General features: G+C 42.1%; 1 long non-coding RNA gene across 1 annotated transcript in view; it reads left to right on the top strand.

Annotated features, from left to right (window-relative positions):
* Positions 1–24,800, top strand: part of LOC120609110 (uncharacterized) — a 36,559-nt gene that overhangs the window by 4,400 nt on the left and 7,359 nt on the right. Inside the window, exon 3 of the long non-coding RNA XR_005654672.1 lies at positions 13,551–13,707. This is a non-coding gene — a long non-coding RNA (uncharacterized LOC120609110). The remainder of the gene's footprint in view (positions 1–13,550; positions 13,708–24,800) is intronic.

Here is a 24,800-nt window from a genome sequence, read left to right on the forward strand (position 1 = left end):
AGTATTTGTTTTACACTTTGGCTTATAATTAATACTACTTTATTTTGTTGCTCAAATTATTCCAGCTTTGGCCACTGGGAACCCTTTCACTGGCTCCTGTGTCCCTTTGACACAACTCTGCATTATGTGTGTATGTATGTGTGTTTTAAGCATTTTCTTACTTTCTGGCACTACAAGATGCTCTAGGCTCATCCTTTGTATTTCTTGCCCCAGTTTTAGAATTAACCATTTCTCTAAGAAGCCCTAGTTCTTTTTATGAGAGAAAGGTGTTTAAAACTAAGATCTGGGAACTAGATGGGTTGTCGCTACTGGGTTCTAGGCCCTCTCAGCTGACAGTAAGGACGTATATATATGTATACTTTATCATCTGTCATCTATCTATCTATCTATCTATCTATCTATCTATCTATCAATCATCTATCCATAAATATTTCTATATGTAACTGTGTGTGTCTGTATTAAGCTAAACATGAGTTTGTACTGATGCGTCAAACTCTAATCCATTAACACCTCTCCCTGCTTATCTGTAACATCCCATTTCCTCAGTGAGAAGCCTGGCTCCCACCACTCCATCCATTTACTTAATCATTCAGTTCCGGTGGACACGTATAACACTATGAGGATTTTTAACCTGTACCACTATGAGAAATGACCTTATCAATTCCAGTACAATGTTTATGTGCAGTTCCTTTTGCTTTGGTTTTATATACTCTGCTCATTTCCAGAGTTATGTGACTCAGCACCCTTTCTTCCCACTCCCTTCAGTGAGGTGGTTTCATACATTTTAATACAGTTAAATTGTTTTGTCACACCTGTGTTCCATCCTGGGATTCCTCTGACCTCCTAAATGATTTTTTCAATTTTCATACATTAAGGTTCGCTCTTTGTACAGTAAGTTTCAGTGGGTTTTGGTAAATGCATAGTGTCATGGATCCACACTTGCGGTGTCATACAGAATAATTTCACCACCTAAGAAAATCGCCTGTGCTTCACCTATTCAGAGCCCCCTCGGCTCTCCCTCAGCCTCCTGGCAACCACTGATCTTTTCACTGTCTCTATAACAGCTTTGTCTTTTCTAGATGTCATATAATAGGAATCATAGCATGTAGATTTTTCAGACTGTCTTCTCTAACTTATAAATATGTATTTAAGATTTATCCATGTCTTTTCGTGGCTTGATACTTTATTTCATTTTATCACTGAGTAATATTCCATTGTATAGATATACCAGTTTGTTTATACATTTACTTATTGAAAGACATCTTGGAAAAGCATTTTCTTACTAAGGAAAATTTTATTTTATTTTTCCCTTATAGAAGTAGCATGCGAAGGGCTGTAGTGGCTAAAAACGGTTCCAAAGCAGAGGGCACTGTGTACTAGCTGTGAATCCTTGGAAAGAAAACAACCTCTCTGAGCCTCGTTTCCCTCTCTGTAAAGTGAGGTTAGTGGTGGCATCTTCCTGTCATTGGCTGTGAGGATCGAATGAGAAAGCTCCTGTAGAGTGTGTCTCCAAATGTTAGCTTGGTCTGTATGCCCATGTCTTCCAACCCAATCTGAGACACTTGTTTTTTAAGTTTCAATTCTCATTAAAATGTGAAACATTTTCTCATTACAGAAAATCTGACCAAGTCTGCTCAGGCATTGTGATCTGGGGCTGCAGGAAAGCCCCTTGGAGAAGGGTGAGTGGAGGTGTCTGGCTCTCTCCACATCCCATGCTCTCTTTCCTTCCTCTGTGGGTCAGAAAACTCCTCTGTATGCCTAAGTGAGGTGGTGGAGGACAATGTTTCTGGACAAGAGAAAGATGTTTGAAGAAAGGACTGCGAGTCCAGGGAGATGCTTGGAAAGCCATAAGGGAGAGAGCTTGGGGCTTCCATAGCTGACAGTGTCACATGCCAGGGGTTAGGAGGGCATTACTCTGGAAGTCAGACATTGGGACTTTCCAGCAACTCCATAAGGCTGGCACGACTGCATCCAAGGCCTTTGTGTGCATCTCCTGCCAGAAGATGGCAGTGTGGTTCTTTGGAGCATGCAGAGACCTCCCTCAGCTGCCGAGGAAGCACGCTGAGCTATAGATATTGGGTAAGACCCGAAAAGGATCCTCATGAGCTCCCATATTGATATAGAGGCTTTTACGTGGCTGCCACTCAGTGTTCTCTTAGAGGTCATCGTACTCAGGCAGGAATGATAGGCAGGAATGTAGGCAGAGTTCATTTAACGAAGATGGACTGAAATGCTGGCTCCGATGGGCCCCTCAGCTGGGTATGATGGAAACAGAAAGATGCATCCCACCAGGCCCCTCACAGAACATGTGCTTTAACGAAGACATGACATGTCCAAACATCACTGCAGCACAGGGGAGTTGATAATGTAAGTGGAGCAGGCCAGAGGCTTCTACAGCCTCTCTCTGGGGCCTCCCCGGTGCTCTGCCCTAGTGGCACATCTTGTGCCTGCCTCGGACTTCCCAGGCTGTGCGAGAGAAGACAGGTGCAGTGGCAGGATGAGCTTTCTACAGCTAGAGCTGTTCAAAGATGGACTTTTCCCTTGAGAGGATGGATAATGGGGGAAACCAGATTTACTGGTTCGACAGCCTTGGTGATGATGTGGGTAAAATAGATCAAATTCATAAGGGACAGAGCCAAATGGTGGTTTTATTCTTTTTTTTTTTTTTTTACCGACCAGTTTTGGCCCTTTGGAAGACTTGGACGTGCCTTCTTCCTTGGTGGGTGAGGATGTTCCAGCACAGGACAGCCTGGTGCTCGGTGGCATCCATCCTCGGAGCCGGGCTTGGTGGGGGCAATGTGACCTTTGGTGACTGTGCCACATCTTTACTATATTCCTTTTGGGTGCTCACTAGGGTACCAGGTGACTGAGTAGTACAAGCAAACCCCAGTCCCTGTTTCTGGAAAACTCAAATAGAGCTGGGAGAACAGAATACCTTCTGAGAGGTGAGTGGGCCATCTTATAGCTGTGGTTTGAAAAAAAGTAGCCACCTTTATTAAAGATAGAGGTTAAGCTTTACCTACTACAGGTGTCCCTTTTGACAGGAAAGTATGTCTGGGAAGGGATAACACATTGTGATAGTTTACTTTGATCATAGTGGCAAGGCATACAAGAACCAGTTTCCACAAATATTTTGGGGCCTTCTTCTACCAACCAGGCATAGTTGGGTACCACAGATTCACAGAGGACAGTAGCCCCAGCTCCTTAGCAGTGTGAGGTTCTGTAAGCAAATGTCAGCACATAGTGGACGCTCCTTGTTGAAGCTCCTGCCTTCAAACAGTTTATAGCATAGGGCGTGTGTACGTAGGAACCAGTGTCTAAAAGGCAAACTGTGATACAAAAACTTTGAAAGATTTAGAGAAGGAAGATATTGTGGCCTCTTGAGGGGCAGCAATGAGGAAAAGCTCAACAGGAGAGCTATTGTTCAAATGTGGTCCCTGATGGGTGGAATTTTAGCTGAGGGAATTTTAGCTGTAGAACTGCGCTTGGGTTCCTGAATGTGGCAGATCTGACAATCAATGAGACCCTTTCCCTGGAAGACAGACGACTCAGTTTTATTAGGAAGACAGAACTAAGGATAAATTCTCAATGTCTTTCTTATTAAGGGAGTCCTCATTAATCCTGTAATCTACATCAAAGATGATTAAGTGCACAAGTTGGTAATGTTCTCATTTAAAAAGCTTCCAAACTTATCAGACAGTCTCCTATGTATGTGTTAGAAGCTCAAGGGTAGAGTGAGGAATCAGCATCACTAAAACACCCTAAAGGGAAAGCAAATAGAGCCATTGGTTGATATACAAAACTAATATGGTGTATCTATGACCTAAGGCCACATGCTCAGAGTTCCTGCAAGAGTGAGGTGGCATGTGATTGAGGTCCTCACTCAGTGGTCACTGAGGTCAGGAGTGCAGTTTGGAGCTTGGCTGCACAGTGATGCTATGCTTCACAGTGGTGGGGTGGGTGGGGATGGGTGGGGAAACCGCTCACCAGGTGGCCTCTGAACTCATCTCCTGTCGAAGCTGAATAAGTTGATGACCACCATACTTCAAAATGTCTGGTCACATTTTGACGCTTTTTCCCTCATTGTTTTTATTAGTGTCTCTGAAGGCCAAAGGGCTGGTACAAAAGGTTGGGTTGCCAAGGATCTACTTGGAGATGACCCCAAATAGGAGGAGATGTGTCACTTTAGTACCGAGAGTGGGATGCAGTGGAAACTCAATAACAAAAGTATATTGTTATTATTTACCTTCTGGCTAATATTTCTTCTCACCTAGCAGTTCTTTTGTATCAATAACTTTTATTCTGGTTTTTAAACCCAAATCCAATTATGTCAACCCTCTGCTTAAAATTTTCTGACAGCTTCTGTGGCTCTTAGAATAAAGACCCTGGAATGTGGAGCTAAGGGCCTGCATGACTTGACCTAGTCTTTCCTCTCTAGGCTTACCTCTCACCGCCCTCTCCCTAACTCTCTTTGCTCTGGCCCTACGAGCCTTTTTCCAGTCCCTGGTAACTTTCAGATTCCTTCCTACAGGCTTTTGCACACGCCCTTCGCTCTGCCCGGAGTGCTCATCTCTTCCATCCCCAGTTGTGACTTCCCACTCGTGATTCACATCTCGGCTAAGGCTTCATTTTTTCAGGGAAGCAATTCCTGACCTTTCAACCAGCTCAGAGCCCCCATCACAAACCCTCTAACCACCACACACACTGCTCCTTCGTAGCACTGATCATATCTGTCAGCCAACACTTATTTTGTCATGATTTGACCAATGTTCTATCTTCTCCACTGGGCTGTGAACTCCATGGTGTAAGAGGACACATTTGTCCTCACAATTTCATCTCTAGTCCCTAGAACAATACCTCACGAGTGGTAACAAAGTCACAAAAGAATTTTCTACCCATTTAATAAATGTTTACTGAGCACCCAGGAATGGATTCTACTGACTTGTACAAAGTGAGAAAGGAAAAGAAAGCTTGAAAGGTAACAGTTGTGGAATCACCGGAGAAAGTTGCAGAGGTAACATGATTTAAACAGGCAAACGAATAAAATGTAGAAGTTAGTAAAACAGTTTCTCAGTCTGTGACAAAGAAAGGTTCTTGGCATGTCACACTTCAAAACATGTCCACTACCAGGTACCTGTGGTTTCCCAGGATTACAAACTCACTGATGTAGCCAGTACTTTCTATGAGAGACATCAAAACAGTAGTGGGGAGTTGTTCAGAACTGGGAAATTCAACTGAGATTTTTTCGTTTCATTTAACAAATATGTACTTAGACGTAGCCTTTTATGTGGTAGCTCTAACATGTTAGAAACAGCAGGAAGAGTGTCACCTGCTTAGAAATAATTCAGTCATAGGGCAGAATGTGCTTCGATGGCTGTAGGGAAGAGCTATAGCCTAGATTTATTTATGTCACCTAAGACATATCTAGAGAACACCATCTTTCAGAACGAAAATCAAATTCTAAAGATGAGCTTTTTTTTTTTTTAAGGAAAGTTTGTTTGCACTGGTACAATCACTTGAGAGCATCAATTTGAGTCTGTGTATTCAGAATTTACTGAGCTGTAGAATGAATAAACTATACATCATCTGCCTTAGGCATTGCATTGTAAATACTTCATGGCTTTAAATGTGTGCCATGATTAAGTTAGTGTTTTGGTGGTTAACTGAATAAGGGTTGAGAACAATGAAATGAAAATATTTTCTTTCAGTTCAGCCTGTCTTCATCTGGGGGTTTTAAAAATATGTCACAAAGAAAATTCTAGCTCCAAGGCTACAGTTCTCCTAGTGGTACCAGAACTAAGCAGTGAGAAAGAGATCCTGAGACTTGGTCTTTTAGTGCCTCCATTTTTTCTGAAAGAATATTCCTTAAAAATGCTCATCGAAGTTCTCAGCAATTTCACAAATTTACTTTGGTATCAGATATTACTCCAAAAGCCAGTTTTAAAATAAATTAGTGAATTATGTTGAAGTGGCTTTGAAATCGAATGAGCAAATAAATAACATTCAGAATTTTCATTGTGCACTTACTATGTATTGAGCTTTTTAATATCTAATTTGAGATGACAGTTAGTGGCTCCTGGCACCCTAAAGATCAAGATAAAGTGGCTTTGAATCCGTAAATCCATGTCCTGTGACAGTCCATGTTTTTTTAGCCTTGAAGAAATGTATCATTTAAGAAGGGGAATAAAGCAAGTTCAGGAATAATTATAATATAGGAAAGAAGTCAAATATACAGAGGAGATAGAGGAAAATATTTAGAGGAGAAAGAGGAGTACTTCCAATTGAAAGAATCAGAGAATTCTTAGAATTGTGGAGGTGTGTTCAAATAAAGGAAGAGGATGCAATTATGGACCAAGGAAATAGTGTGACAAGGATATGGCGGCAGGAAAGAATGGGGCAGGTGCAGGGGACGACTGGAGAGTACGTATAGTATATGAAAGGGAATGGCGAGGATTAGACTGGAAAGGCAAGGGAAGGCTAGATTACTGGGGATTTTGGAAGTTGAGGATTTTGCCCTTTCATCAGTAGTCCATGGAGAAATTATCCAGGTGTCTTGTAACTAAAAGACTGGTCCTTGTCCCTGACACTAATGACATTCATGTACAATGATTTGTTGGACCTGTTTTCAGTCCTTTTGAGCATATACTTGGGAGTGGGGCAAACTGCAGTCTTAACCTGGCCCGGATGAACCACTTTGTTCCACTTTTACCCATCCAAATCTCCCCAGAGGAATGCAAAAGCACCATTTCCCTGCTTTGCTTGAATGCTCTCTTTAAATAGGTCTTATATTCTCTTCGTCGAAAGACAGTGAGAGATGGGATAAAGGACTCATGATTAGAAGCCAGAAGACGTGCAACCTGGGACAAGATCTAGCAATTGGTCGGCTAATTGTATGTCCTTCAGCTTAATTAAACCACAGTTTATTAGAACCATCCCCTTTATTCCTCTCAAGGTTGTCATTAGCATAAAGACGACTGGTGTTTTAGAAAGTATTTTCCAAATATTTAATGATTTGCTCCATATAGGTATGTACTAGGTCTTTAAAATTTTAGGCCAGAAAAGACTTTTAGAGATTAAGATTGCACAGATCTAATTGGTGCCTAGAGGGGTGGCTACTCAGGGGCTGAGTTAGGGGTAAACGTCAGACCTTCCAACTCTGAGGTCTAGGCCCTTTCAACCTTGCTATAGTTCGACCTCCTTCTGAGGCTCAATCAAATCCTTTTTTCTTTTTCCTCTTACTGGGAACAAACAACAGCAAAACCTGTACCTCTGAGTCATTCACTGAGTCAGTCAAGCTCAGATTTATCTCCAAAGTCTGGCTGCTTTGAGACCTTTCTTGAATTTCATTCTCCAGGTGTGGGAGGGATGTCGGCCCTTTCCCAGCCCTCCTGCTTAGTATCGTTGGAAAACCTCTTATTTGTATGCCTGTCAGTACCACATTTAATGCACCAAAGCCTGCGTTTAAAGCAATAACCAGCCTGAAGTTTATGAAATAAAAGATTGATATCAGCTTCATGAAACTCAGGCAAAAGCAATATCTTTCCTATATCTTGCTATGCCTTTGACTCCAGGAACCTTCATACTTGGTGGCCACTGAAAAATGAAATAGCAATAATAATAATGACAATAATAAAAAAGGCAGTATCTTTCAAGAACCACAATTTTGAGTAATGTTGTCTTTAATTTTTTTTATTGATTTAATGACAAGGGAAGATGAGACTTACTACTTTCTACAGTTTCCAAGCACATTTTCATTTTTAAAAGAAAAATCATAGTGGGTAGCTTAAAGGTTAACACTTTCTTTGTCACCTGGCTTATTTATTATGCATTGGTGGCTTGAGCAGCTGAAAGGTATGACCATAGCTACCCTGTTACCTTCTGAGGAAAATAAAAAAATCAGGAGATGGAATGAATATTTTGCTTTTCTTGTGAAATTAAACATTCTAGGAAGTAAGTCAGCTTTATACCTGTTCTTCCAGAAGGTCATTCTATTTCACAGTGTGGATTTTTATCCAATTTTACTTTTATCCAGCCAGACAACCTTTACCCCTTTATTAGAGTGTTTAATCCATTTACATTTAATTGGGTTTGAGTCCACCATCTTGCTATTTGTTTTCTATTTGGGCCTTGTGTTCTTTATTCCTTTCCCCCTTGTTTTCTGCATTCTTTAAGATTACTGAGACTTTTTTAGTATGTTATTTTATCTCCTCTAGTGGCTTTTAAAAATGCTTTCTGCTAATTCCACCATCCATTTCATTTCTTTATCTGTTTCTGTTGACTGATTCCTCTCTTGGATATGGGTCACATTTTCATCCTTTTCCATTTAACTGGAATGTTTAATTCTATGCTGGGTACCATAGTGTGATGATCTGTATTTCATTGTCTTCCTTGATAGAAGTATTAAGTTTTGTTCTGGCTGGCAGTTAATATATTTGTGGATCAGAGTGATTCTTTTAAGGCTTGTTTTATGCACACAGAGAAAAAGGGTTCGAGAAAAGCGATTTAAGGTTAGAAAAATATCTAGCGGCCAAATCACCTAAGACTTTGCAGACCCCAGTAAGGAGTCTGAATTTTTTTTATAAGTAAACAAGAAGCCATTAGAAAATTTTCAGTTAAAGAAAGATACAATCTGATTTATCCTTTAAAAAAGATGGCTTCATTTTCTTGGTTCAGTTAAAAAATATACTTATTTCGGACCCATTAAGAGCCAGGTCACATGAAAGGCACTGGAAACAAGACCATGAATGAAAATACAGGACATCCTTCCCCTTCAAGAGCTCACAGCATGATTGGGCATATTACGTGTAAATGCCACAATGGAGGCAAGCACAGGGAAGTATTGGGAGACAGACCTGGTGCGTCAGTGATGGTGTCCTAAAGGAAGTTACTCTCAGATGACTCTTAAAAAATGACAGGACTTAGCCAGGTAAAAAGATGAGAGGCAGGCAGAACACCTTGATTAAAGGTATAGAGCATGGTGTGTGTGGAGAAACACAGAGTTCAATTTTGCTGGGTGTGAAGTGCGAAGCTTTATGTACCCTCTTCCCGCTGCCTTGAATGTGCTTTTCCTCCCCAATCTGAGTTCCACACATACCTATGCTTCCACCTGCTCTTCAAGGTTTAATTCAAACAAAACCTCCTCCACGAAACATTTTCTGGTGTCCACAGAGAATTGATTAATGTCCTCCCTGATAGTATTTCTAGTCCACTCAAATCTAATCATCCATGTCCAACTTACCTGTATTTCAGCTACAGAGTCCAACAGGGATTGGCCCACAGTAAGTGCTCAATAAATATTTATCGATGAATACATTTAGCACATCTCCCAGAATGCTGATCTCTAAGTTTATTACCAATCCCATCTTCTTATCTAGACTCATATGTCTTTTTACCACATTTGGCTCAGCCTTTCAAATAGTTTCTTTAAATCAAAAAGGCAGCTATAACTTCTGTTTGCACCACACTATGTTCACTGACCCATTTCAATTTAAATAATACGGTATTCATTTACTTTTTTTTCATCTCGTTGTATCAAGTATCTGGTACATTGAACCTTAAACCTGGAAGAGCTCTTAAAAATCATCTAGTTCACTGGGTTTCAAACTTGGCTGCACATTAAAGTCACATTGGGGAACTTAAAAAAAGTCTATGTCTAGGATTCACTCTTCAGAGGTTCTGATTTAATTGGCTTCAGTAGAAACCTGAACCTCTTATTTTTAAGAAACAGGTGATTCTAATGTGCAGCCAGTAATTAGAACCACTGGTCTAAGGCAATTTCCTTACAGTGCATATGACAAACATTATCTCTTACAAGGGAAGAAACTCAAGTCCTGAGAGGTTAGGTGACTTGTCTGAGGGTCACACAAAGGACTTAATTTATAGCGAATCTGCATCTAGACCCAAAGGCTCCTTGCCGCTCTGCTCCTCTGCTAGCCCAGCGGCTTTATTCTCACATTACCGATTCAGGAGCAGTCAGTGCTCTTTGGACTCTGCTCCCTCACCACTTCTCTGGAGAACAAACCCACTTTCTCCCACATTCTCCAGAGCCAGATGGCCTTAGGTTTGAAGGTGAGCATTTGTTTTCATGATTGTGTCCAACTCCACAGCAGAGATGCCCTTTGCTTTTCCAAATTTGATCATCATTTGGCCATAATTTCATTGGAAAATTTTTACAAGGGCAAACTTGAACTGGATTGTCTGACTCTCAGAGTTGTGAAAATTGAATGGGATAACATACATACAGCATTTAGCGTTGTGCTTGTGGCAGTGGGCTCAGTGATCAGAAATAGTCGGCAATATTATTATCATCATTACCACTAATCAGTGCTGTTACAAGCCTAATTAATAGTGATGCTGATGTACAGTGGGTGAGAGTCAGGGCATGTATTTTAGCATCTTCGAGTGACTGTACCAGGCACTTTACATAAAGTTCCACTTAGCCTTTCTATTACCTCTTCTATAGGTACAATGATCTTTAGTTCATACGTGAATAAGCTGACACTCAGAGCATCCAAGTATATTGCTCAGTCTTAATTGTAAATGATGGAAACAGATTTGGGTCCAAGTCTGGCTGGCCCCAAAGTTTAGGTGCTTTTATCCACAACTGACAATCTTGCTTTGTCATAGCATTTTGCAGAAGGAGTAATGAAAATTAAGGCTTTTATGTTGCACTCCTGACCTTTTCAGGTCAACTTCACAAGAGACAGTAATCATGACCTTCCTCCAAATGGGCATTCTGAGGTTCCTGTTCTACCTGCCATAGCTTCATGACATAAACAGGCCTTGCTGATCAGATTGGTCCCATGGTCCTCCTACACATGCTTATTCCTGTCTCTGCCTTGATCACTCTACTCTTGCCATCCGCGACACTTTCTTTGTCCTCTGCTGTCCTCTCTAAATATTTCTCATTTCTTCAAGTCCACTTCAAGGTTCCTCTTCCGGGAAGTCTTCTCCAGCTGCTCCAGGTTGCACACTTCTCTCCTTTCTCTGAATTTCTGTTGCAAGCAGGACTTAGCCCATGCAGGCGAGCACTTATCTTAGTCCATCTCCTTTGGTTAAAGTGGCGAACACCACTCAAACTGGCTTATACGTGTGATGAGAACGTACCAGAAGGACACAAAGGCGGCTCCTGAAACCCAGGGGGCAGGTTACACAGCTGGGCCTTGTGAGGGGCTGAACCAGGAACCAAGGCGGCTGCTCTCTCCCGGGCCTCAGCTCTCCTCCTCTCTGTTCTGCTTCATTCTCTCCTTATGGAGTGACTTCTGGGTTGTTCCATGTCCATGACCTGGTCAGCACCCTCTTGTCCCTTACGTATCATTTTATGTCATCTTGTACTCAAAATTTAAAACTTACGCTCATTAAAAATAAAAATGCAAGCAACAGAACGGGAGAAAATATTTATACTACATACATCTGACAAAATCTAGAGTTTTTTTTTTTTTAAACTTACAAAATAATAATAAGACAACAATAATAAAAACTGGGCAAATACTTGAGCAGGCACTTATCAAAAAATATATGGGAATGACTAATGAGCACATGAAAAGATGCTCAATAGTATCGGTCACCAGGAAAATGCAAATAAAAACCGCATGGGGATACCACTCCAAATACACTAAAATGGCTAAAATTAAGACTGATAATACCATGTATGGGTGAGGCTGTGGAACAATTGGAACTCTCATGCGTTGCTAATGGGAATGTAAAATAGTACAATCACTTTAGGGTCCGTTTGGCACTTTGTTAAAAATTTAAATCTACACTTACTGTTAAATCTACAACTAGTGATCCAGCAGTTCTACTCCCAAGAGAAATGACAATGTATGTCTACAAAAATGACTTTTGTTCACTGAAACTTTATTCATAATAACCAAAAACTAAAACCAACCCAAAGGTCCACCAACAGGTAAATGGATAAACAAATTGTAGTATATTTATACAACGGAATATGACTCAGAAACCAAAAGGAAAGAACTACTGATAAGCATAACAATGTGGATGAATCTCAGAAACCATATGGCAAAGAAGCCAGAAACAAGAGTATATACCATACTGTTCCGTTCATTTAAACTTCTCGAATAGGTAAACGAATCTATAGTGACAAAAAGCAGTGGTTGCGTAGAGCTAGGAGTGAGGGGCTCTGAGGGTGAAGGGCATGAAAGCATTTCGAAGGGCGATAAAAATGTTCTGTGTCTTGATTGTGGTAATGGTTACATGGGTGTATATATATTTGCCAAAACCTTTAACTGTGCACTTAAAATGAGTGCATTTCATTGTAGATAAATTACATCTCAATAAAGGTGATTTAAAAAAATGAAGGATCAGCTGCCAGGACAACAGAACTCTTCAGATTAATTCCCATTTCTCACGTGGTGTGGGTCCTCTCAAAACAATGTGCTGATAAGCCCACATTCTGAGCTGGCAGTCTCCTGTTAGTGACATCCCACTGTCACAAGCAATGCCTGAGAGATGTCCTTGAGATGGTCCCCGAAATGGGTCTCAGGTCTTTGTGACTATGGAAGTTGGAAGGATGGCAGCTCCTGCCTTCGGTCCCAGAGGATGAAGATAGCGTTCTGATTTAAGGACTAAGTAGTTTCCTTGTCAGCATAACCAATATGTTCGCCTGATGGATGCCACCAAGGGAGTCCTGATCTTTGGGTCCTTAGCAGTGAGCACATCTTCTCTAAGTTGCAGAGAAAGCTTGCAAATTATGCACAGCCCTCCTGACCAGCAGTAACAGAGGATGGCCCAGGGGATATCCCAGCCAAGTGGCTTCCTCTTCATGAGCCAGACTCCTTTCTTTGGTCTTCCTGATGCTTCATGTTCCCCTACATCCTGTTGAAGGAGCAAGCACCACCAGCAACCCTGCTCTTGCCCAGGACCGTCTAAAAAGGAGAGGACCCTGGATGTCAAAGGCCAAACTGCCACATGAAATCTAAGAGTATGGCAGAGTCAGTGTTTGCAAACACAATTTTTGAAAGGTAGATTTTGTTCAAAGCATCACTCTATCTTGCCATTCACTACATCTCTCCATACCCTACTTTTTTATTTTTAATGGTGACACTTCTTTGACTCACAATAAGATGGGATTTTATTTTTCTGTGGAGCTGCTGGGGTAGGAGACTTGAATTCTCAAAGACTGGGATTGACAGACACCAGCTGGGTTTATGAGCAGCTGAGCGATTTCTCACAGATTCCTCTTGTAGTTGAGAGTTTACGAAAATGTTTGATTTGTGTTCATTACCAGGTATATTAATACAATTTCATTTGATCCTAGCCACACTTCTGTGAAAATCTTTCTTATAATACTGAGAAAGAAACTTATTCAATCAATATTTACTCAATATCTCCAAATGCCATGTGCAGTGGATAGAAAGTTGAGCCAGACACACCTTCTGTTTTTAAGACAGGCAGCAAGTAGACAAATAATTCTAATACTGTGTGATGCATGAGTCCCGCTACCGCTGTACTATTAATAAATGTTGATGGTTGTCCTTAGCTATCTGCTCTACCTGGAGCAGATATTAATAAATGTTGATGGTTGTCCTTAGCTATCTGCTCTACCTGGAGAGACCTGGAGAAGTGAAATGACCTCATCAGCATATCCTGTGAAATAATGCTCTAGCAGAAACTTGAAGGAAGACGATTTACCAAGTGGATGGACCTTTGAGGCAAAGAGAAGAGGGCATTCTCCACAGAGAAAACAGGGTATGCAAAAGTCTGGCAGCATTAATTCTCAGTATGGCATGTTTACAGAACTTCGTAATGGGGGTGGGGCAAAGTGACTTATCCAGGGTCCTTAACAGTAAGGCTTGCGGTTAAGGCTGGTTCTCCTTCCACAGTACCTTCCTCCTCAGGTGTGAGTGGCTAGGATCTCCCTAACACACTGAGCTTCCTGAATGGAATACTGCCTGATCAATTGCCCTCCAAATGTGGGCTCACAGCAAATCATCTCTGTTATTCTTGATTTCGAGCTGCATCTCTTTGGACAAGCCATCCCTATACGCTGGCAAATCGCAATAGTTATGATCGTAGTTATAACATCACAAGAATGATCAAATGCTATTGAAACAAAAATGCACCAATTTAGGTTAGGCTTCAGCTACTGTAATGTGCATTTAAGTTTATGCACATTTATGACTTATGACAAAGATGATGCCCTTTGTGAGTCCCTGGAAGCTGTGATAGACTGCCCTCTGCAATCTGGTTTTGTCTGGCATTTTAGCTCCCCATCCCCAATCCTCAGATTTGAAAGGGAGGGAAAGCGCGCCACTCACTGCAATCTGAGCCTATGCATACTAAGGCAAGGCGAACGTCATAAACTGCTAATTGATAATTTCCTTCAATCCATTTTTCACTGGCAGCACCAGATTGGGTTTGTGTAAATAACCTTCATGCAGCAATCAGTTCAGCAACTAGGTCCCTTTATCACTTTCCTGAGGCTGGCTGGGTACTAGCCATGTCGGCTGGCCTCATTTTGGCTGCTCTGGTCATTTTCAGACTCTTGAAAGCAGCCGGTGCCTGCTACTGATCTTTCTACAGAAAGAAGCAATCTCGTTGGAAGTGGGGGTCAAAAGACTTTTTTTTGAAGCGATCCTATTTGAACCATATCAAGGACGTTGGGTTTACTTCAGTTATGTGTTTGGGAGATGGCGTGGGGAGCGCGGATGCAGGCGTACTTAGAACTCTCTCTGCTCACCTCTCACCGCCACTAGTAGGGGACCACACACGGGGAAGGTCGCTTTGCACTTCCACACGCACTTTAAATTCCGCATTCCCCAGGTGGAATTCCCCTCTCCATCTCCACAGTTACCTTGGCACTTTTCACCTATCTGAGCACTCACTACGCTACAGCCTGCCAGGTACTAGGATTACTTAGGTTCGTGTATCTTTTCTCTATTCCATGTTGAACTCGTAGAGGAGTGTGTCATAGTGATTGCTGCCTCCCACATGTGTGCGAGAGGTTCAGTCGAACCTGGCAGCTTGTCCAAGTCAAAAACCGGTTGATTACATCTCAGTAAAGCTGGGAGGAAAAAGGCAAATACCGGACAAGAAGAGTAATTGTATTCAGGTTATTGCAATAAAAAAAAAAAAAAAGCATTCCAGATCAGAAAATCTGAGTGTCTCTGCAAGGTGGTTTCTCCTTAAACTTTCATGGGAGGGGAAGGAGAGTAAATAAGTTGCAGATGAGGTAATTTACAATTGGGGTTGTTTTGCAAGCAGGACAAGTCTCAGTCAGTTATCAGACCAGGAAATGTTTTTCTCTGTGGTTAACCTGTTTCAGGGGGACAAACAATTCTAATCTCAGCTAATCAATCATGAGACAAAGAACAGGAAGTTGGAGGGGCTGAGTACAGTCTTGTCAGCAGGTTCAGACAAAAGCAAAATGGTCTGTGTTTGGCCTTGTCACAGGTAAATAAGAGAGCCACCCCCAGGTCTTCTGATAGTCATGAGAAAGTCATGAGTGGACTTTGAGTCTTATCTAAGTCACATGGTAAGGGTAGGTCTTTGTGGTAAACTGTTTTTGATGAAACACAAAATGTTGGGGGAAGTTCTTCCCTGTCACTGTTTTCTGGGAGCACAGGGCTCAGGTTCAATATTGTCAAACTAAATGAAAGCAAACGTGGCATAGTCTTCCTGAGTGCGAATATCCTGCTCTCTCTCTCTCTTTCTCTGTATCTATACAATCTTTCTCTGTCTACAGAGAAAGTCAATGGGTTCTTTTCTAGCCCTAAGCAGTCTATAACTCTGATTGGTCTATGTTGCTGTAGCGATCAACTCGGGAAACTAGACTTTTGGTCTGAGTTTGTTAGTGGTAGTATATTAGTTAGGACAATTTCTGTTGCAAGTAATGGAAAACAAAACAACCCCTCACCCCCACCCACCCCAATCACCTCAAGACAGAAGGGAACGTATTGGCTCATAGAACTGCAAAGTCCAGGGCTGTCGTTTGCTTCAGGTGCAGCTTGAAACCTGTCACCTACCCTTCATCTCTCGGCTCCACATGCTGGTTTTGTTCTCGTGCCCCTCAGGGTCACAGCATCTCCAAATTTCGTGTGATTTTAGCTTCATCACCAGCTGGAAAGAGAGAGCTTTGTCTCCTTTTCTTCCCCTCTCCAAACAGACAAAGGCGTGGGGTCAGGGTCTCGGTGTTTAGATAAGGTTGAATTCCTTATCTCTGAAGCAGTCACATAGCAGGAGGACAGGATATGCTGATGAGGTCAACTAGTGGTTCTGTATTCTGCCTTCGTAGTACAGTCACCCAGAGTTGTTAAAAAATATTTATACTGTGGCCACACTCTAGAATTATGACAGACTATCTGGGGATAGGATGTGAGCATTAGTAATTTCTAAAAACTCTGCAGGTCTGTGTTTGGCCTTGTCGCAGGTAGGGCAATTTCACTGTGCGCCCAGGTCTGATAAACCAGTGATTTCGACTATTCAGTACCCACCCCTGGAATGGTGACTGAGGCTGATTTTATCTAAAACCCATAGTGTGGGAGGGTTGATCTTCCAAAAAAACCTTTAATCGCTATTTTACCTAAAGAAGAGTGCAGGGATCCTGGATGGTAAAAAAAAAAAAAATAGTAGATGTCTTCTACTTTGACCTAAACAAAATTTGGCTCCTCTTTCTTCCCTGTTTGCTTACATGTTTCACCCTAAGTTGGTAGCAGCTGAGATATTCATAGACTTCCACTGTCTCGTGATTCAGCTATTCATCGTAGAGCTTGAAGGTCAGAAGCTCAAACTCCATTGGGTTTCAATGGGGAAGTCACATCTTCCTTTCTCTCAGGAAGTGACAGTCCTATACAGGTCATCAGAGGGGAGAGAGTAGCCTTTTCCCTTGGGGGAGGAGGGGTGTCACTGAGAACTTGGCCTTCTTCCACAGATGTCCTTGTCTGTGAATTCCATCCCTAGAATTCATACCATTTTTATTTTCTCTTGAATTATAATACTTGTAATGGCCAGCCAACCTGTTTTCCCTAAGGAAAATGCATTCCCCGCTTCATGAAAATATAGGACGTTAACTCCCGGATGCATAAGCTGGCCCCATTCCTAGACAATAAAGCATGTGAAACACACATAAAGCACCGAGAAAAATAAGATGAACCTAAAATAACCCCCAGGGCCCTGACTGCACCTTCAAGGAGGCAGCATCTCTCACCAAAAAAAGCCCCTCTGACCTCACTCGAAGTCTCAGAAGTTCTCTAGCTGCCATTAGTCCTGCAGCGATGCCTGGCGGGTTTGAATTTGGTGACCCTTAGTCTTCCTATTAGTGCTCCAGCCACATAAATCCTTGCACAGCCCTGAACGCCGGCTGTCTTATACCTGAAACAGTGCCTCGGCCTGGGCTCCCCAGCATCCTCCATCATAATTACGGTAGTCTCCCTTATCTGGGGTTTCTCTTTTCACGGTTTCTATTCCCTGTGGTCAACCATGATTAGAAAATATTACATGGGAAATTCCAGATATTTTCAGAGAAAGCGAGAGACCACATTCACATAACTTTTACTATAGTATATTGTTATAATTGTTCTATTTTTATTATTCGTTGTTAATTTCTCAATGTGTCCAATTTATAGATTAAACTTTATCATATGGATGTATGTATAGGAAAAAAACAGTATATATAGGGTTCGGTGCACTCTGCGGTTTTAGGCACCCACAGGGCATCCTGGAACGTAACCCCTGTGGATAGCGGAGGACTAGTGTGTTCCTTGTTCGGTTTTGTCATCCCATTGTCCTGTTCTCTACGAGACTCTTCAGAGACAAAGGCATGTGATTAGGAAGAGAAAAGGAACTTCATTATGCAAGGCACTGTGTCAAAAATGTTAGCAGACCTTATCCTCCTGTTTTCAGAGAATTTTTTCCTTTGATCGCAGAATCAAGAGCAGGCGAGCACCGCATTGATTTTACTCCCCTGGGCCCAGGGTGTTTCTTGATAGCCGAAGAAAGGATTCTTCAATATTTTGTTCCCTTGCTTTTGTTCTAGTTTCTGATGAATTTTGCCACAGGAAAGCAGTGGACGGATATAACTGATTTCAGTGTGAGCTAAAGAAATTCGGTCTAGAGAAAAAGTAAGACGAGGAGAGAAAAATCCTATTAGGATCATTTTCTTCATTGCAGAACAGCTGAGGCTGGGGCCTTTAAGCCAGCACATCCTCGGTGACTTTGCCAGGTGAGTTTTAAATAACTCAGGTGACTGGCCTCTTCTTATTCCCCTTGGGAATTCATTCTGCCATGTAACGGAAGTTCTTCATGACATATTATTGTGTATAATTTCTTCATATATTCCCCTTTTATTCAGTTTCATTCTATCAAGAAATCAATGACTTTATAAAGAAAAGAAAATAGGAGATAGACCGGGTAGTGAGGAGTAGTTATTGGCTGGCAGGAGGAGGAAGAGGACGCAGGTTGTGCAGGACAGGCTCGAAGAAAGAATGAGTTGGGGGGAAAATGCCCCTCCATATGGTCCAGAAGCAACCAGAAATTTCTTTCTCCTCCCGGGTCCTCCATTGTCGAACTCTGGTTTACAAAGTCGTAGTTTTCCGAAGGAAACACAAGAGGGCAGACGGGTCGCACACAGAGGGCTCCACTGTCTCCCCAGCCAAAACAGAACCAGATTCACGCCCACGCTTCCTCCTGTGGGGGCAGTCAAGAGCAGAGATTCCAGAGGATGGAGGCCCCCATGACACGCTTGATCTGTAAAAACACATACACAGACTGGAGAGATATTAGAAACAGATTTCTTTAGATCAGCCAAAGGCAAACATGATTTAAATATTTAAGCCTTGCTCTGCTTTTAATAGTTCCTGAGCCACAGATCCAACTGTTTAACACACCCCAGTGACTCGCCATTGTTCTGGGAATAACATCCATAACTGGCCACTTGAGCCACAGGGTCTTGCCCGACCTGGGCCTTGCTGGCTCTCTGGCACTGTGTCTGGCCAGTCACCTCTGCATTCCAGCTGTCCATTTCCTCAAATGTGTCACCCCCTCTGTGCCAACAGGCCTTCAGATGCTGCCAACCTCTTAATCCCCTCCCCTTTCCCTAATTAATCCCCGCTCACCTCTCATACCATTGCTTAATCACTCCATCTTCAGAGAAAATCACCTCATCTTCTCCACTTCTCCCGAACAGGTCAGGGCCCTGTAGTTCTTACAGGAATTTGTCTCCAGAGCAGGTATCATCAAACAGATAAGCCCACAGGTACACAGCTAAGTGTGTCCACTCCACTGGACTGTACACTCCGTGAGGACAGAGACCTTGTCTGCTTTGCTCCCCGCTGTATACCTTGTGCACGCTGGAAACTTCTTCCTTTCTGTAGGGAAAATGACTGTGCAGGTCACAGCCCAGGCTGGCAGACAGGCAAGGTGTGAGACCCATCTGGGGATGGCTGGAGAGCCACCCGCTGGGATGCAAGACCTGCAGGTGGCTGTTCAAAGTGATTAGCACAATTAATACTGACTTTTCAAACCGAGACAGGAAACAGCTCCCATTTGGAAATCAGTTTGTTGCTAGTTTAAGTCATCAAAGCCATGCGCCAAGGGCCTCACAAGTACCTCCTGGCGGATTCCCAGGTTTACTAAACACAGGCTTAGAAACACACACCCCTCCATCCGCCATTCTTACCGAGCAATTGCCAGTCTCCTTAGTATTTTGTTTCCTTTCCTGTTGTGCTTTTCCTGACTTTTTCTTTTTCTTTTTTCTGATTTAACTTGTTAACTCACCGAGAAGAGAACACATCTTTGTTTTTTCACAGCAGCTAGTGCACTGTTAAATAACACAATAATACTTAAGGATAACAACCACAGCATATGTCTTGGGAAAATTAAGAGACTCTTAGAAAACCTTTTTAGTTTTCTTATATTGTGGGTAGCTCGCTGGGATATTTAAATTCAAGTTAAATGTGTATTAAAAGAGTGAAGAGATTCACTGGTATGACACGGATAAGCACAAATCATCAGTTATCCAGAAGCCGGATCATTCGAAGACAAGAGTAAAGGAAACTGGCGAGTAGAAAGCCCAGTGGCTGCAGGAGTCACTGAAGCACGTGGACGAACCAGCCATTTAAGAAGAGAGGAGGCTGCTCCTGAGGCCTGTTGGGGAACATGACCATGAAGGGTTGGAGAAATGAGAGTGAACAGTGTTCACTGAGAGAAAAACAAGGGGCCTGAAAAATGTATAAGCAGAACCGTGATAACCACCATCATCATCTCACATTGAGGTTGAGTTGGTGAAGAGCTTCCCACACAGCCTTGGCTGGTGTTGGTGCCACAGAAGCAGGAGCTCGGTTCCCCATTGTTTCATAAGGGTCCATCTTCTGCCACTGTCTTGGCCACCTCAGTGCACGGTACAGATATGGTTGCTGTGCCAGTCTTACATATGAAAACGGTCTTGCTCTGCCTCTGAGTCACACAGGTAGAAATCACTGGGTCTATCCCGAGAGTCCATCTGGAGGTTTTAGCTGGGAAGCACAGCTATTGATATACCCTTGACCGAAGAATAGTCGCATCCTTTGTTGGGGGAATGTCATCCTCTTTGAGCATGCAGCTTCAGGAGGGATGCACGTGGAGCCGTGAGGAAGGCAGGGGACACCCGCCTATTCAGCCAGATCAGCCAAATCGACCCTAGTGATCAGTGGGGCCACAGATGTCACAGCCAGATTGCCCTCGCATCCGCACTGGGTCCATCTTACCAATCTCTTGGGAAATCATTTGGTCCTAATGTTGACCTTCCAGCTGATTGGCCCTAGGTTTTCAGGCCTGGCTGTTTGTTGCAACATGCTCTGGTAGAACACCAAAGAAACCATAGCATGCCTCTCTTGGAATCAACTAAAAAGTGAGATTTCTTTACTTTTTCCTCTCTCTACACTACTGTTTGAACAGACACTGGTTATTGATGATGCAGATAGCCCAGCTTCATTTCCTATTGTGTGCTTTAATTAGCTTCCCTTCTGAGTCCTGTTGTTGGCCTCCTAAGTGTTCCTAGATGTAGGACCATGTGGGTGGTCTAGAAGGGCCTCTGTGTTTCCTTAGTGGACTCCACAAAGATTATTGCTTTTAAGATATTTGAGCCTTATGGAATCATTTTGCTCTTATTGCTTTCTGACTCACATCCATAATAATGCCTAGTCCATTATTCTCTTATTTAAAAACTTAGGTGCGTGATCTAGAGCCAAGTTGAAGTGGGAAGAGAATCAGATTCTTTCTCTATTTTGTTTTTTTTTTAACTAAAACTTTAGCAGGAAACTAACCAAGATAAAATTGTAATGTCTTCAATTCCGTTATTAGGTAAGATAACATAGTGGAAGATGGACCAGAATAGAATTTAATCTGTGCTCTGCTGCTACCTAACCAAATGACCTTGAACCAGTCATCTCTGCTTTTGTGTCACTGTTTTTTCATTTATAAAATGAAAGGATTACATTAAATGGACTAATTCTAAGGTTCTAATTCTGGTTCTAACATTCTAGGGAGACGTGGTACGCAAATCTCAAAGCCTTTTAGAGGAATGAAATTTTTCTAGTCCAATGGTGGATTTGGACAGTGTCATTGGAAACTGGAAAGTCACAAGGTGCTGCCCTTCATTTTCCCCTATGAAAAGGAGTTTCTCCCATGGGGTTTCTGTGTGCAATGCTCTGACACAAGGCAAGTAAAAGAGAAAGCAATAGGAGAGACAGAAAGGGGGCTTACTTATACAGGAAGCCCAAATTATTTTATTATAGTTTTCACAATCACTCTGTAAGGTAAACACTATCATCTCCACTAGACAGAAGAGAAATCCGAGGCCTGGAAAGTTTTAGTGAGACTAAGTCAACTGCCTAAGATTATAAGATACACAAGTCAGTTGTATATCTCAGATTGAAATCCAACTTCTTTCTGATTCCAAAATTTCTACTCCAGAACTCCACTTTAAACAAAACAAAATGCTATAAGAACAAATGCCGCCCCTCCTACTTGAATTTATTATAGATATCAATACAAGTGATTCTATCAGGAATTCTGAGTGATGGGCAGGAGGAGAAAAGTCGCTTCATTTTTGCAATAGGGAAGATTCCTGGAGGAGATGGTCTTTTAAGAGCCCTTTCCAAATTTCCACAGTACATCCATCTCCTTACTGCTAAAGAACATATCTGTCTGGTGGGACCATATAATTACCATCATCATCATTGTCATCGTCGTCATCATCCCATGTGGAATGGGTGTATGAGCACAGTTCCTTGCCCACCAGGCTCCTTTGCTAGGTAGGCAAATGCAGATAGACTGGCTAGGGCTGGGAATGGGGTGCTGGACCACATGACGATTGATGCGTGACTTTGGTCTCAGGAACATCATGTTTTTCTTAATTAGTCGAGAATATTTGGTTTCAAGTAACGTAAGCTAGTGTAAAACAAAAATGAGACTTTTTCATAAAGGTGGGCAGGGGAGACTCATAGAAGCAAATGAACATAGCAGAGCCTCTGGAAGGAGCTGGAATGAGCAACATGCAAAGTGACAGAAATCCAGGGAGCCCTTCTGTGCCCCTCATGTGTCTGCTTTGTTCTGTTCCTCTGCTTTACTTGTCCATATCTTCGGACTGGCTCTCTCTGCTGATAGTCACATGGCAGAAAGGATCTGGATCGGATCCACAAGGGCAACTTTTATTCTGCATCTCCATGGCAAGTATTCTCATTGGTCCAACTTGAGTCAGATGCCGTGTTGATTACATTATTGGTCCTAATTCTTTACTACCTTCCCAAAGAATCATACATCTAAAAATCACTGCACCATCTCTTGGTAGACAGATGGCATTGAGACAACTATTATAAGATGCTAGGAGAATGGCAACTCATGTTGTACACTGATAAACCTTTTGTAAAATGATTGCCCATGGCAATCTGGAAAACAGAGTGTTCTTAACTTGAGCATTGGGTTGGCCGGTTTTAAAGCAGAATTTGAAAATATGAGCTGGTTGTTACCAGCAATATTTGATCAAGTAGTACAAGAAAGGGATGAACTCAGGAAAAAAGTTTTGTAAATAGATTCAGATAGATATAGAGAGCCTAGAGATTCTGGGACTTTCAGGGCTGGAAAATGAAATGGCTTCTAACCATTTCAAAGATGTGGCACAGCCTTAGGACTGAGACTAAATTCAGAGCAGTGCTACTAAGATCAGATATCAGAGCAAATAGATGTCACAGGCTTTGTTAACATTTCTGAAAAGGCTATGATGTTCATGAGTAGATCCTTCTATCTAGATGAAAGTATTGTTAGAAATATTAGGAATGTAGTCCCACCTAAGCGCTAGGCAGCAGATGTGACTGGTGCCCCACCTGGAGTACCTTGACCAAGGTAGTGCCCTCATCCCCCTGCTGCTGCAGGTGTTGGCTGCTAATGATTCACACCTGTGCTCATCTCCATGTGGTTGCCCTCAGCTGTCTTGACTTCTCTTTGGACTATGGCATATGTCCCATCATCCGGTGTCCTTTCCACAAAAAATTCCCAATGATTCCACACTTAAAATAAGAAGACAGACAAATTAGTAGTTGATAGATGGTCACGGGGATGGGGAGCATGGCATAAGGAATGTAACCATCAGTAATGTAATGGCTATATGTAGAGCCAGAGGGAAGATAGAGTAATCAAGGGGATCATTTCATAAACTATATAAATGTCTAACCAATGTAGTGTATACATGAAGCTAATAAAAAAAAAATCTTAAAAAAAAAAAAAGACAGGATTTAAACTGGAAACCTAGACCAGCTCTGGAAGTTCAATCATCGGTGACCGTGAAAAAGTGACTCTGCTTTATATATTTATTGAATATATGATATCCTAGAAGGATAGTTCCACAGCATTTAAACAACTTCCCTTCATATGAGATGTAGATCAAAATAATAACAGAGTCATAGGCATCATCTTTTCTTCCATTTTCTCTGATATCTTTGCTAAAGTTTGAATGAGAAAAGAGAAAGTGCTGAATATTACACTGTACAGAAGACTTATTACAAAGCCAGCTCACAAAGCCTCGGGGACTATAACAAAAGGCAACGGATATGAATAGCGAGAAAGGAGAGTCATTATTATCCAAAATACCTTGACAGGTGAACGTAGCTGACCCTCTGATGCAGAGTCCTAAAAATTATAAGAGATACAGCCTCTTGAAAAATGTGCTGCTCTATTCAACCCAAAGCAGTGGCTCTCTTTAGCTCTGATTGTGTCACAAGTTCTGTGGCCCTGTCCCACTCTTCTCCCATTAGCAACTGATATGAAGAAAGGTCCTTGCTCTCAGGAGCTCACTGAGCGAGGACTATCCAGAGCCTTCTCAGTCTGGTCCCCGGTCCAATCTATCTAGCCTCCTTTCTCATGACTCTTCCCTTCCCTTCCCATTTTCATTCTTGTTTTGGTTCTTAATGGGCAATGAATGCACTAGATCATGTCATTCATTCATCTTCTCTATGGTCAAATCATTGTTCGGGGCCAAAGATACCTAATTCAGTTCTTTAAGTGGAGCAAAATGATACTTCTTCCAGGCTTTGTTGGAATGTTGCATGCAACTTACAGCTTTTTTGATGACTTTGTATTGCATGTAGGATAAAATCCAAAATCTCTTCCGTGGCTTTCAGAGTCCTAAATAATCTGTTTGGGCTTCTTTTTTGTGCATCACATCATGATTCCCCGCCCCCGCCATAGCTCACAAGTCACTAGCCACACTGACTTCTACTTTCTCAAAAACAGGAAGCCTGGAGGCTTTTGTCCATCCCATTCTTTCAGCCTGTTGTTCTCCCTGTTGTTCATCTGTTCAATTTCTAGAGAGC

The sequence above is a fragment of the Pteropus medius genome, unplaced genomic scaffold (genome assembly GCF_902729225.1).
Source record: "Pteropus medius unplaced genomic scaffold, Ma_sr-lr_union100, whole genome shotgun sequence".
In the NCBI taxonomy this organism is placed as follows: domain Eukaryota; kingdom Metazoa; phylum Chordata; class Mammalia; order Chiroptera; family Pteropodidae; genus Pteropus; species Pteropus medius.